The following is a 12,589-nucleotide window of genomic DNA, read 5'->3' on the forward strand; positions in this document are numbered from 1 at the left end:
CTGCTGGCGTAGTATTCTGTGGTATAGAAGGAGGTCCGTAGTTTTTTGTGTAGTTTTTCTCTTTCCTTTAGAAATACAATGCAATTTCCATGGACTTTGTGCAGGTTTTATTTCCTTTAAAGATGTCCATCAAACAAGCCTCTTCTGACCAAGACCCCTGATCAGATGGTTCTGGCATCTTCTTGAGCAGGAAGCTGTAACCATCCGGGCTTCCTCCTTCTGCCATCACTGGGGCAGGGGTGGGGGTGTGGTGGGGTGGGGTGGGGGGGTGTAACCACTCCCCACTCCACTGTAAAACTGCCCTCAACATCCTCTGTGAGGGCCTCTTCCCAGCAACTAGGAAAGAAATAGAAACAAAATTCCAAAGCAGATTTCTCCTGACTCAAGTGGGCTTTATATATCTTAAAGAACCTCCAGACTGGGAAGAGCCTTTGCAGGGGTTCTGTGCCCCTACAGAGAGGGTTCTTTGGGGCACTTCTGTCATCTTCTTGCCTTGTATTTTGTTACTTTCCACCGTAGCACACTATACTGTAACTTCCCTATCCCCAACCATGATTCTCTGTTGTAGACTGTCAACTCCTCAGGGAAGGATCTAAATTTGGTTCATGTTTGCAGCCCTACAGAGCACACATAGACCAACACTTCACACGACTCATTCAAACATCACGTTAAAATGACTGAGATTTATAATTAATTGTATCAGTGAAGACCAGACTGGGCAGAATGAGTCTGTGGAGCAGACAAGGTCTAAAACCATCAATCAAAGAATGGATAGATTTAGACCTGCTGAAGAAATGGTAAAAGCAGGGCTTAATGGAACCCTAGAGCAATGTTCTGCAGGAAAATGTCCCTGTCTGTCACAAACACAACTTAAGCTCATGCAGGGAAGCTTTCAGCCACACAGCTGTCTCAGGAACCCAAGTACTTCTGAGGCAAAGCATCTCAGGACCCTTAGATTCTAGCTGCATCTGGAATAATCAGGGAGCTAGAAAACCAACGACAATGTCAAGGGGAACCCCAGACCCGACCTGAGAGCTCACACAATGTTTCCACCTCCATCCAGTTTGGGAATTAAATAACAACAACAAAGGTGTGTGTGTTGTTGGAAATATGAAGGGAAGGATTGGAACAAATTCTTCAAATAAATATGATCTTCCATATTCTCCAATCTGCATAATTCATCTAAGTTAAAAAAAATCATTAGGCCTGTACCGGGGTTCGTCTCTGTGAGAGCCTTTTGAATGAAATTGTTTGGACTTGCAACCAAGGCAAGAAATTTTACCTTTGGAAGGGAAATTGTTATTTTATAAGACAGACTATCAACCCCAAAATAATTACTGATGGTCAAGGAGGGATTCAAATTAATTAGGTGTTTTTGTTCAAGCTGATGCCATCCCAGCTTCCCATACCTCTGTGAAGTCTTTATGTAATCCAGGGCCAGGCCTTCCCAACCACCAGAGGTCACAGCTGGGAGGAGCAGCCTGACCCAGGCTTCATGCAGAGCAGATGTCCCCACTTCATGCCAATTAAGAGGCAGGAACTATGCTCTCCAGCTCTGGCCTCTGATTACCTGTTTATACGAAGCTAGATGTAACTGGAACTGCTTTGAAAGTGAAGCTGTGTGGAAGCCATTTAAAATTATTTCACCTCTAATTATAAAGCAGGTAGAGCCGTCTGCATGCACAGGGAAGTACACTTCAGAGACTGTCAGGGTTCATAACATTCCTCGGGTGACAGGTGGTCAGAATATTTAAAGAATTTTCTATGCCCAAGATAACCTTGACTGGAGGAGTGAGCAGGGGAATTTTAAGGGAAATATGAACTTTGCATATAAAGTTGAAGCACATGAAACAGACCTGATGTTAGAAAAAGCTTTGGGTGGGAGGGACCATAGGATTTCCTTGGGAAGTCACATTGTGCCGGGCTTTGGTGCCAAAGAGCTGGGACAAGTAAACTTGGGCAAGTTACTAAGTTTCTCAGAACCTCAGGTTATTTATCTATAAAAGGTGGGAACAGGCCTGTTGCTGGGAATAGACAGACATGAGTGGTAGGAAAATGTGGTTAAGGCAATAACTGTACAAACCAGGCCCACTGTGCTGACCCCCACATGCTTTCTTTTCTTAAAGCAATTTAGCTGTAGCCCTGCCTAGTTTAAGTGGACAAGACGAGTTACATTTCTCAGCAAACTACCTGTTATCTGTAGACGGGAAATGTGAAATGCAGATAAGAAGAGAACAAGTTACTCTGAAGTGGGGGACTTTTGTGACTCTTAGACAGACCAGATCCCAATATTAGGAAGGTGAGGATAATTCCCCCTAACCAAAAACTTTTAAGAACAGGTTTCAATTAGAACTGGTCAACATGAGCCAAAGTGACCTAGAGTTATCATGGCGGTGAGGACTTGAAAGTCTGATGTCATCCTGCTGTCAAACAAAAGTCAAGAGGTGGACCCTCAATAAAACTGTCAGGCAGGAGAGTCACACTGTCCCTCTCCTTTCTGAGAGGATCCTTTCTCTCCCTTAAGAGTGTTCCCTTTCCCCCTTTCTTATCCTTTAAACAAACTCATGCCTGCTACCCTGAACAACATGTCTGAAATCTTTGTGGCATGATTGTAAGAATTGGGGTTTGAAGGCAGGAGGGAGTCTCTGTGCTGTCCCAGTTTTGCAGAAGGCCCCAGATCCATAATAGTTGTTCTAGAAAATAAATGAGATAATGCATATGAAACCAGCCCTGAGTTCAGCATATGCTGTTGCACCAGTACATGACAATTAGTATCCTACCAATGATTATCATTATCATTATAAGGTATGTTTGGGATAGTAGTAGGACAGGGCAGGTCTACTGCACACAACTGGCTGATCTTAGGCAAGAATTGTTTACAATTCAGGAAAACTGAACAAGAGAAACACAATCTCCAACTTCATCACTACTATGTAAATCCCAAAAGACCCATTTCCCATCTCCTTCCCAATTCTCAGCCCTCCTAGACAGTGGTACATCCAAGAAACAGCATTCAGTGTGGAATATAAATTTCAGCATTAATGGGTCCAAGGAGACCAGGAGTTCAACATTCATGATCTTACTTGAAAGCATGTGTCCAGCTCCACAAAGTTGATCTAGCAAAGTGACCCATCACAGAGCCTTTTTGCATGTGTATGTGCACTAGATGAGCATGTGCACTAGACAGGAATCCAGAAAGAAACAGTCCCAAGTAAAGGAGGTTATTGACCTATGTATGGTCCCAGGTATGATCGACCCTGCTTTGGCAATCTGCCCGTCGGAATTTTAATGGACTGTAAATAAAACAATTATTTCAACAGTATTCAGTTGCCTCATTTGATGATGCCTGAGGGTAGCCGCTTGTAAATCCATTGCACTTTATCTGTTGCCTATGAATTTTAGACATGTCAGTTGGCACTTATTTTTGTGGCTAGACATAACTTCTCAGGTTACAGCTTGATAATCCAACCTACATTTAAAAAAAAAAAAAGTACAGATGTAAGTCAGAGGCAATATTCAAAATGTTTTGACAGCAGGTATGAAACAGTGATGGATCAGACAGGAGCTCTACAGCAGAAAGGACACTGTCTCTTTCCACAAACTTGGTCCGCAGGCACCAGTTGGCTGTGCACCCTGAACGGAATTGATTTTTCTTCACACTGGTGGTCAGAACGCACATTAACCAGCTAACACCAGCTTTACACAAAAACTTGAATGCCAAGTTTAATCCTGTGTGATTGAAAAAAGCTGAGCTCCAGGTCCCCCCTCACTGGGTTAAAATGCAGAGCTCAACAGGCTTGTAATTACATGCAATGCCACCATGAGCATGACTATAATACCATTTTACAACACAAAGGAGAACTATTGAGTTCTATTCACAGGAGAAAGTGCTACAAAGATTCCTCTCTCAGTGGGATAGAAAGACTATGTCATAGCATATATTTTTCCTGTAATTAATTTTTATGAAACCAAGCATAAAGGATAATTCAGCCCACTTCCATATTTTGTTAATGTGCTTTGGAGTTCTGGCAAACCAGGAGAAGCCAGAACAATAATGGACCCATTCGGATTTCAGGAGATGAGTAAAAAGATAATCCCCATGTGGGAAGCAACATTATTTTATAATCCATGACTGCCTTCTCCCCCTTCCCCTGGCCCCACAGCTCACCAGGCAAGACCACACAAATCCAAAATGCACCCCGATTGAATGAGATCTCTGTTTCAAAGGTCCCTAAGGAAAGTTCATTTGATCTTTATCCCAGTGACTAACACCCTCGTTGTCAGAAAAGCCTGCCCTGCCACTTGGCTTTATATAACTGAGATGGTCAGCTTTTCTGACCCACCTCACCACCACCAACCCACATGGCCTTGACCAAGTTAGTGGGTATCACCATCTGCAGGGACCCCACAAAACCCCTGGGAACAGAGCCCAGGGAAGTGAGATGGACAAGCCAAAAGCATGTTCCAGCCAGCTGGAGTCCTCTGCCTCAGGTCTCAGTGCAAGGACTAACAGGAGAGCCATCATTATGGTGGTCCCTCCCTGCTCCCAACCCCCTACCTCCAGGACTATGGGTTCTGGAATGCAGGATCCAAATGGGCTCAGCTGTCGCTTGCCCTGAGTACCTGCAGCTCCAGGTCCCTTTTATTCCCAAAGCCTACTCCCAGGACATTATCAATTTCTCATTCCAGACCCTGGTCCCCAAATGTCTGTTCACACCCACTTTATAAAAAATTGAACTAGCCCTTGCCTTTCTCTGCATCTCCAAGAGTCCCAAACATCTCCATGGAGCAGAGAGTACTTAAAGCAAATCAAGATTTATTCTCCTTAAAATAACCAAAATATCTTGTCCACCCTTTCTTATTAGAACAGAGAGAAAATACAGATTTATTCTCTGGTAGAGCATACTGCTACCTTTATAGTGTACAATTATTTTCAACTTTTTTAATTCCCTATGGAGTGAAATTGATAAGTCTTCTCCATTCAATCCCTGGAAATTATTGTAGAAAACTTCCCATTATTCTTTTTTTCCCCCAAGTTAAAACCTAATTCCTGTCCTTCACATGCCAGAGAATTCAGATAAAATCCCACTGGAGCAAATACAATTAAGTAAAGGTTCTACATAAAGCAATTTCTTTTTCACTAAAAATTCCATTGTAAAATGCCAATGTGAAAATAGTAATTTTTTATTTCATCAGGTTTATATTTATACTGATTATGGATGCATGTCTCATTTAAAATTGGTAGTAATTTACTAATTAAGAAATGAATTGCTTTAAAGGTTGGTTGCCGCCATTTCTGATAATCATTGGGTTCAGGGTATTTGAACATAAAAACACACTGATATTCATCGAACGTATGTTTGCACCAAATAAATTCAGTCTGGTGCAGGAAACTTCCAACAGCCTCGCTGGGCCTTCCTTGACCTTCACAGCAGCCTACTGCCCACCCTAGCCTTCCTTCCTCCTGCACTGGGGGTCAGACTTGCACTGCAGCCTGACAGCTCCCAGACTCCCCACGCTCTTTCCCATTTTCTCTCACAGAGGCGTTTCCTCTAATAAAATACTTGCATGTTCAATCCTGTTTTGAAGTCTGCTTCTCCAAGGACCCAGATGAACACAGAGCTCAAGAAAAGAGGGACAATCATCTTGTGTGTGTGTGTGTGTGTGTGTAGCCCAAGTCTCTTGCCCCTCTTATTCTTTCCTCAAATATCCATGGAGGGCACACTGTGTGCCTGGCACTGGGTTGGTGTCAGAGAAACAATGGTGGCACTGTCAGGAGGGACTTGGTAGGGAAAAGGTGCCAGACTCCACCAGTCTGCCCAGAGCCTCAGAACCTCAGACTTTAACAGAAAGAAAGTTAAACAATCATTTATTCCTTTCAGCGCCACCCACTGGGCAATGTTCGGCTCGCCCTATCAGATGACACCAGCACAGGATGCCTAACTGATTGAGAGGACCCAAGTTCAGATTGGACAGAAAAGGAGGCTGAAGGATTAGAAAGCGCATAGGAGATACATCCCAGCGCAAACCCAAATGTAAAAGTCAAGCTGAATGATTAAAATGGTGTCCTTGTAACAAGACTTCATTGCAAAAGCCCCTAAAGTTACCGTCAGTCAGGTGCTCCAGTTGAAATTTTTTTAATCAATGTAGACTTTTAATGAAAATGAATCCTGGGGCATGAGAAATTTTTGTTAACCATCAGTGTCGCCTAATCATGGCTAATAAGGATTCTCAGACTCATACTTCACTGAGGGTTAACCTGCTGACAGCAAGTTTATTAAATGAAATCATTGTAATAACACATCCAGCAACTTCGCAAAGTGCTGCTCCAGGGTTCGGGGCGGGTATCATTTCACTAAGAGCATTGAGTTGATGGGCCTCGATAATCAGGTTAATCTGCCTTTTCATTGTGATCTGGGGGATGTGGCAAAAGGAGTTTCAACATGATCTCAAGACAGGTTGGAGCCAATGAGTGACGGAAAAGAATCTCTTTATCCCACCAAGAAAATCAAGGGGCCTAAGAATTGTTAAAGCTCTACATCTGTCACTAGGTGGTTAAACACCGTCAAAGTGCTTTTACAAAGACAGACCTGTAAAAGAGCTAACAGAAAACCTCATCGAGCAGACTTTGTGTTGCTGCCTGTTGGCCCACCCGACATTGGGAGCCCAAGGTGTCTTAAAGGGCTTCATTTCCAGGCAGCCGGGAACAAGGCCATGGGCTCTCTGCCCTCCTCCCTCCGCATGTCCTGAAACGCCCTCCCCTTCTCTGATCTAAGGTTCCCACTCCAGAACCTAAGGAGGGGAGGGAGGAATAGTGGCTGCTAATTGTCCTCTTCCGTTGTCCTCTGCTCTCCCAGTAACACTAACCCACCACAATTTGGGTTTGCTGTTAAGTTTCCAACAGTGAGGTTTGCATTGAACTTGTCTTCTCTCCCGCACCAAACCAGCCTCTAATGTCTCCAAATGCTTACTGAGACCTGTTCGGGTGGAACTCTGTCACTGGTGCTTTAAAGGGGAAGACGGTGGTTTCCAGCATAGGACAAAGCAGGGAAGAGAGGGAGTCTCAGGACATCTGAGAAAGTGAGGAGAACAATGAAGACATAGATCATGTGGCAGGTCAACAGAGCCATTGGAGAAAAAAACAATGTACTAGAGGAAGACCACCCTTGCAAAGGGCAAAGGCAGACACTTGGGTAACACATGCACACCTAGCTTTATATCTGTTTTTTTTTTCTTTTAATTCAGTGCTATAATGTACATAGTTAAAATGAAGGCTGGCTTGTGATAATATAGGCCTACCTGAAGGATGGTACTTTCCTTACATATTGGTTTATACATCCCAATAATGTCTGGCCTTTGCAGATGTCCCCAGTATAGTCTCTAAATAACTTAATGTTTGCTGAAAAAAAAATGATGTATAAAAATAAGTCAACTCAATGTGAACAAAGTCTTTGAAATTCTTAATTTTTTTTTCAGTACTGGATATTAAACCCAGGGACCTCTGCCACTGAAGTTCATCTCCAGCCATTTTTTAATTTTGAGATAGGATCTCACAGAGTTTCCCAGACTACAAATTTTTCAGGTTGACCTCAGACTTGGAATCTTCCTGCCTCAGCCTCCCAAGTAGCTGAGATTACAGGCTCTTCAAAGAATCTTGATCTTAGCCAGGCATGGGGGCACATGCCTGTAATCCCAGTGGCTGGGGAGGCTGAGGCACGAGGATAATGACTTCAAAACCAACCTCAGCAATTTAGGAGGCCTTAAGCAACATAGAGAGACCCTATCTCTAAATAAAAAATATACATATATATGTATATATATGGGGGTCGGGGATGTGGCTCTCTGGTTAATGCCCCTAGGTTCAATCCCCAGTACCAAAGAATATTAATCGTTTTATTCCGGAGGGGGGGGCGGGGGGAGGAGCGGTATGGGAGATTGAACTCAGGGGCACTCAACCACTGATCCACATCCCCAGCCCTATTTTTTTTTTTTTTTTTTTTTTGTATTTTATTTAGAGATAGGCTCTTACTGACTTGCTTAGAGTACCTCACTTTTGCTGAGGCTGGCTTTGAACTCGTGATCCTCCTGCCTCAGCACCTGCCTCCCCACCCCGAGCTACTGGGATTACAGGCTTGCGCCACCACACCTGGCTAAGAATCTTAATCTTGAAAGTGGAAAGCTTTCTCACAGGGAAAAAAAAAAATCTAAAGGGGCTAGAAGCAAGCACAGCTTCAAACCAGGGGACCAAGTCTCAGAGAAGAGTTTCCCCCAATGCCACACAGTGAAGAAGAAGCCACTCCAAGAGCCAGGTCTCTGCCCACCTAGTGCTGGCTTCTTTCCACTATAAGTAGACCAGAGTGTGAGACCTTGTCTGTCCTCTTGAAAAAAAAAAAAATTAAAAAGAACTCACTTTTCAAGTTCTCAATCCTGACATCAGAACTTGTGGAGGACAATAAAGCTTTGTTGAATGTTTTTTTTAACCAAACTGTTTTCCCCCAGGAATCTGTTCTGGTCTTTGTCTTGGCCCTCCCACCTCTATGCTTGATTGAAGCCTCTGGATTTATTTAGTCGTGGTTGGAGTAAAGAGAGAGGGGAGGAGAGGGTATAAGCGCGTCTTTAATAAGCAGAAGCTGGCTGGCTGCTAAATCCCTCTCAAGAACCGAAGCTTTTGCTGTCTCGCTGCTTTTCAGTCAAATTACAGGGAATGATGTTTTGGATGATTAGATCTGTGATGAAACTGGTTATAGAAGCTATTTCAGAACTCACAGTGGCTCCCACTTAAATCTGAACACGAAGACCTGCCAAAGATACTCTATCTAAAACTATTTCAACTCGTTACGGTCTTCTGCACATGTCAATATTCTCTCCTTCGCAAAGGTAATCAATAACTAAAGAGAAGAAAAAAAAAAGCAAACCTTGGTTTAAAAACTCTTGGGCCATGTCTGGCTGCATGAAGTACAACTTCAGTTCTGCTCACCCTGCTTGCTGGCTCTAATTACTCCAGCTCTGTTCCATGGGTAAGCTGGCCTTGGAACTGTTTTTGTCTTCTGTTTACTTTTGGAATTGGATTTTTTCACTCCAAAGCAGGCCAGGATGCTATTGCCGACACTCCAAGCTCACACAACATCCAGTGAAGATAAGATCTGATGACAGTCTCAGCTTGATCACCAGCAAATATCAAATCAGTTCTTTTAGTCCCAAATGCAGGTCTGAGAGATCTCACATGGTTCTGAAAATCCATCAAGTTAACTGGGTAACAGCCAAACTCCCAACCACTCTTGTACCTCAGAGCTCTCACCTAATGACTGTGACCAAGCATGAACTATTATCAGTGAGTCGCCACATGCTTTTGTCTGAATCCACAGTTATCTCCTTGAAGAATTTACCAGACCAAATGCTACATCCTACAAGGTGGCTCACAACAACAACAATAATAGTTGGGTCAGGTGATGCCTTCCACTATTGTAATATCTATCTATCTATCTGTCTGTCTGTCTGTCTACACTGGGGATTGAACCCAGGGCCTCCTGCATCCTAGGCAAGTGTTCCAGCACTGAGTTACTTCCCCAGCCCTCAAAGGTTTTTTTAAAATTCTTACACAAGGAAAGCTAGAACAGGTACTGCGTTTCAGAGATGGTCAGGAACTCTCTCCCAAGAGCTTGAGGCAGCTGTTTTCTCCCCTCTGTGTGCTCGGCTCCCCTTCCCCACCCATTTTTTCTAGGAAGAGAAATAAGATTCAAAGATAACCACGCCATACTTACGCTTGGCAAGTGGAATTACTCCTTGCACTCCAACCATTATTAATACCTCAGAGGGTTTTGTTTCCTGCCCTGAATTCACTGCAAGTAAATGCCTTTAATAACCATGTCCAAGAGGCGACTGTGACCTGGAGAGGAAGGAGCTGGCCAAGTGTCTAACAGAAGGACTGCAATAAACAGTCGCCCTCTCCAGCTGCATAGGAATTGCTAGAAGCAGAGAAATCTTGAGAAGTATGAAGTAAGCTCATCGATGTGTTTGTGCTTTGTAAATGATAATGTATATTAACATACCATGACCTGGTTACCTTGATAAATGTAAATGCAAACATTTTTAAATGATCCTTTGTGATGATCAAGACGCTTACAGGAGACCTAAAATGAGAACCAAGAACCACTAACTTTCCTCTCTCTGCTTAAGTGACAGTTCTTCCTATGACAGATCTCAGATGGTAGGAGAGTGATTTCTTTGTCCTATGGACATCCCCAGCTGGTTGAATGTAATCATTTATAAGGTTCTCCATGCCTGGAGGTAGCCAAGAATAAAAGGAGAAGTGTTGATCCCACGGATCCAGATTACAGAGAAAAACCCCCAGCTTCTTCCAGGTGAGGAGCAAGAGCGTGGTGGGGATGTGCAGTGGTGTGCTGGGCAGTGTCTATCTGCTGATCTCCTGGGGGGAACATTCATATATAGTCTACATCAATGGAATATTACTCAGCAATAAAAGAGAACAAAATCATGCATTCGCAGGTAAATGGATGGAACTGGAAACGGTAATGCTAAGTGAAGTTAGCCAATCCCAAAAAAACAAATGCCGAATGTTTTCTCTGATATAAGGAGTCTGACTCATGGTGGGGTAGGGAGGGGGGAGCATGGGAGGAATAGACGACTCTAGATAGGGCAGAGGGGTGGGAGGGGAAGGGAGGGGGCAGGGGATTAGCAATGATGGTGGAATGTGATGGACATTATTATCCAAAGTACATGCATGAAGACATGAATTGGTGTGAACACACTTTACATACAGAGATATGAAAAAGTGTGCTCTATATGTGTAATAAAAATTATAATGTATCCACTGTCATGAATTTAAAAAATAAAATCAATTAAAAATGTATATGGTGTATGTACATTTAATATAAATTTTACCAATAGAAAGGGTGTATAACACCCAACTAGTAAATAATGACAAATTGTAAAATACTTTTTATTATGAACTGCATATAGAAAATAGATTCTCACCCAAGGTTTTGCCAATTTTTGCTAAATTCTTGTGCCTGCACTCACTCTACAGTCAAATTGACAAACAAGCTGCAGTTAGATGAATATTGGTTATTTTCTTTTACATTAACACAAAAGGGAAGTGAAATAATGAAGATGTAGGTCAGAAAGCTTCCACTTGTTCATGAATGACATGAGTAATGATAATAGTTTCAAATACTAGAATTTCTTCAAATTTTTATACTATTCACAATGAATGGGTACAATGACGCACTTTTTTTTAACAACAATAATTCATTTTTCAGTACTGTCTTTACAAAACAGTGCCAGTGCTATTTTCTGTGGAACCAGGAAGAGTTTAGGTCTAACACTTATGTTACCAAAAACATATGAATTTTTCCTCACAGTGAAAGAGTGTAGAAGGGAGAATTTGTCCTCCCACACCCAGCCTCTTCTCGGTCCTACAGACAGGTGAGCAGCTACTTCCCATCCCTTTTGTAAGCATCTGGTTGTTGGAAACTCAAGCCCAAGGTGTTTTCTTGCTGAATTGTACCTATGATCCAATCCTGGACCACCAGAGAAAGGAGAGAAGATCCAATGAGAATGGATTCTAAAATCACACCATTCAGTGATCTTAGAGCAGAAAGAAGGTCTAGGAGGAGGCCAAACCAGAGTTCCAGATAAAAGGGGAGTAAAGATAGTGGGGGAAAGATACCAGCAGGAATATGTAACAAGTGGAGAGTTTGCACTTGATAGCGGTAGCCAGTGGGGTCTAGGCTTTGAGTTTGGCTCCTTCTTTTTGAAATAAACCTTAATAATGCACTTCAGAGTCAGCAGGCCTCAACATTCAGGAGCAGGATAATAAAGAGGTGGTGACTGATGAGAGATTTTGCTTCAGTTCTTCAAAGCCTAGAATCACTGAGACATAACACACTTTTTTTTAAGTTTAGCATGCATTGTTCATATTTTATCCATCTTTCTCCAGTCTTGGAAGTCAACAAAACAATAAATCATGCTGGGCATGATGGCACGTACCTGAATCCCAGTGGCTTGGGAGGCTGAGGCAGGAGAATCACGAGTTCAAAGCCAGCCTCAGCAACCCAGCGAGGTACTAAGCGGAGACCTTGTCTCTAAATAAAAATACAAAAAAGGGCTGGGGATGTGGCTCAGTGGTTAAGTGCCTCTGAGTTCAATCCCCAGTACGCGCCCCCCCCCCAAAAAAAAAAAAAAAAACTAACCATCAAACCTTGATTGGTAACATTTGCAGATTTCCAGAGTATAAATATTTCTACCATGGTTGATTCCAAGCTATCAACATGATGTCATGAAATGGGAGATTTGGGGAAAAATGCATAGTAGCATACCATGATATGGTATTGCACCATACTTTTTAAAGAGATTCAAGCTGGGAACAGCAGCACACACCTGCAATCCCAGCAACTCAGGAGACTAAGGAAGGAGAATCACAAGTTTGAGACAAGGCTCAACAATTTAACAAGAAAAAATTTTAAAGGGTCCAGTGGTACAAAACCCCTGGGTTCAATCCCAGGTACCACCAAAAAAAAAAAAAAGAAAGAAAGAAAGAAAGAAAAAGAAAAGAAATAAAGAAAGAAAT

Source organism: Marmota flaviventris, chromosome 11 (genome assembly GCF_047511675.1).
Source record: "Marmota flaviventris isolate mMarFla1 chromosome 11, mMarFla1.hap1, whole genome shotgun sequence".
Taxonomy (NCBI): Eukaryota; Metazoa; Chordata; class Mammalia; order Rodentia; family Sciuridae; genus Marmota; species Marmota flaviventris.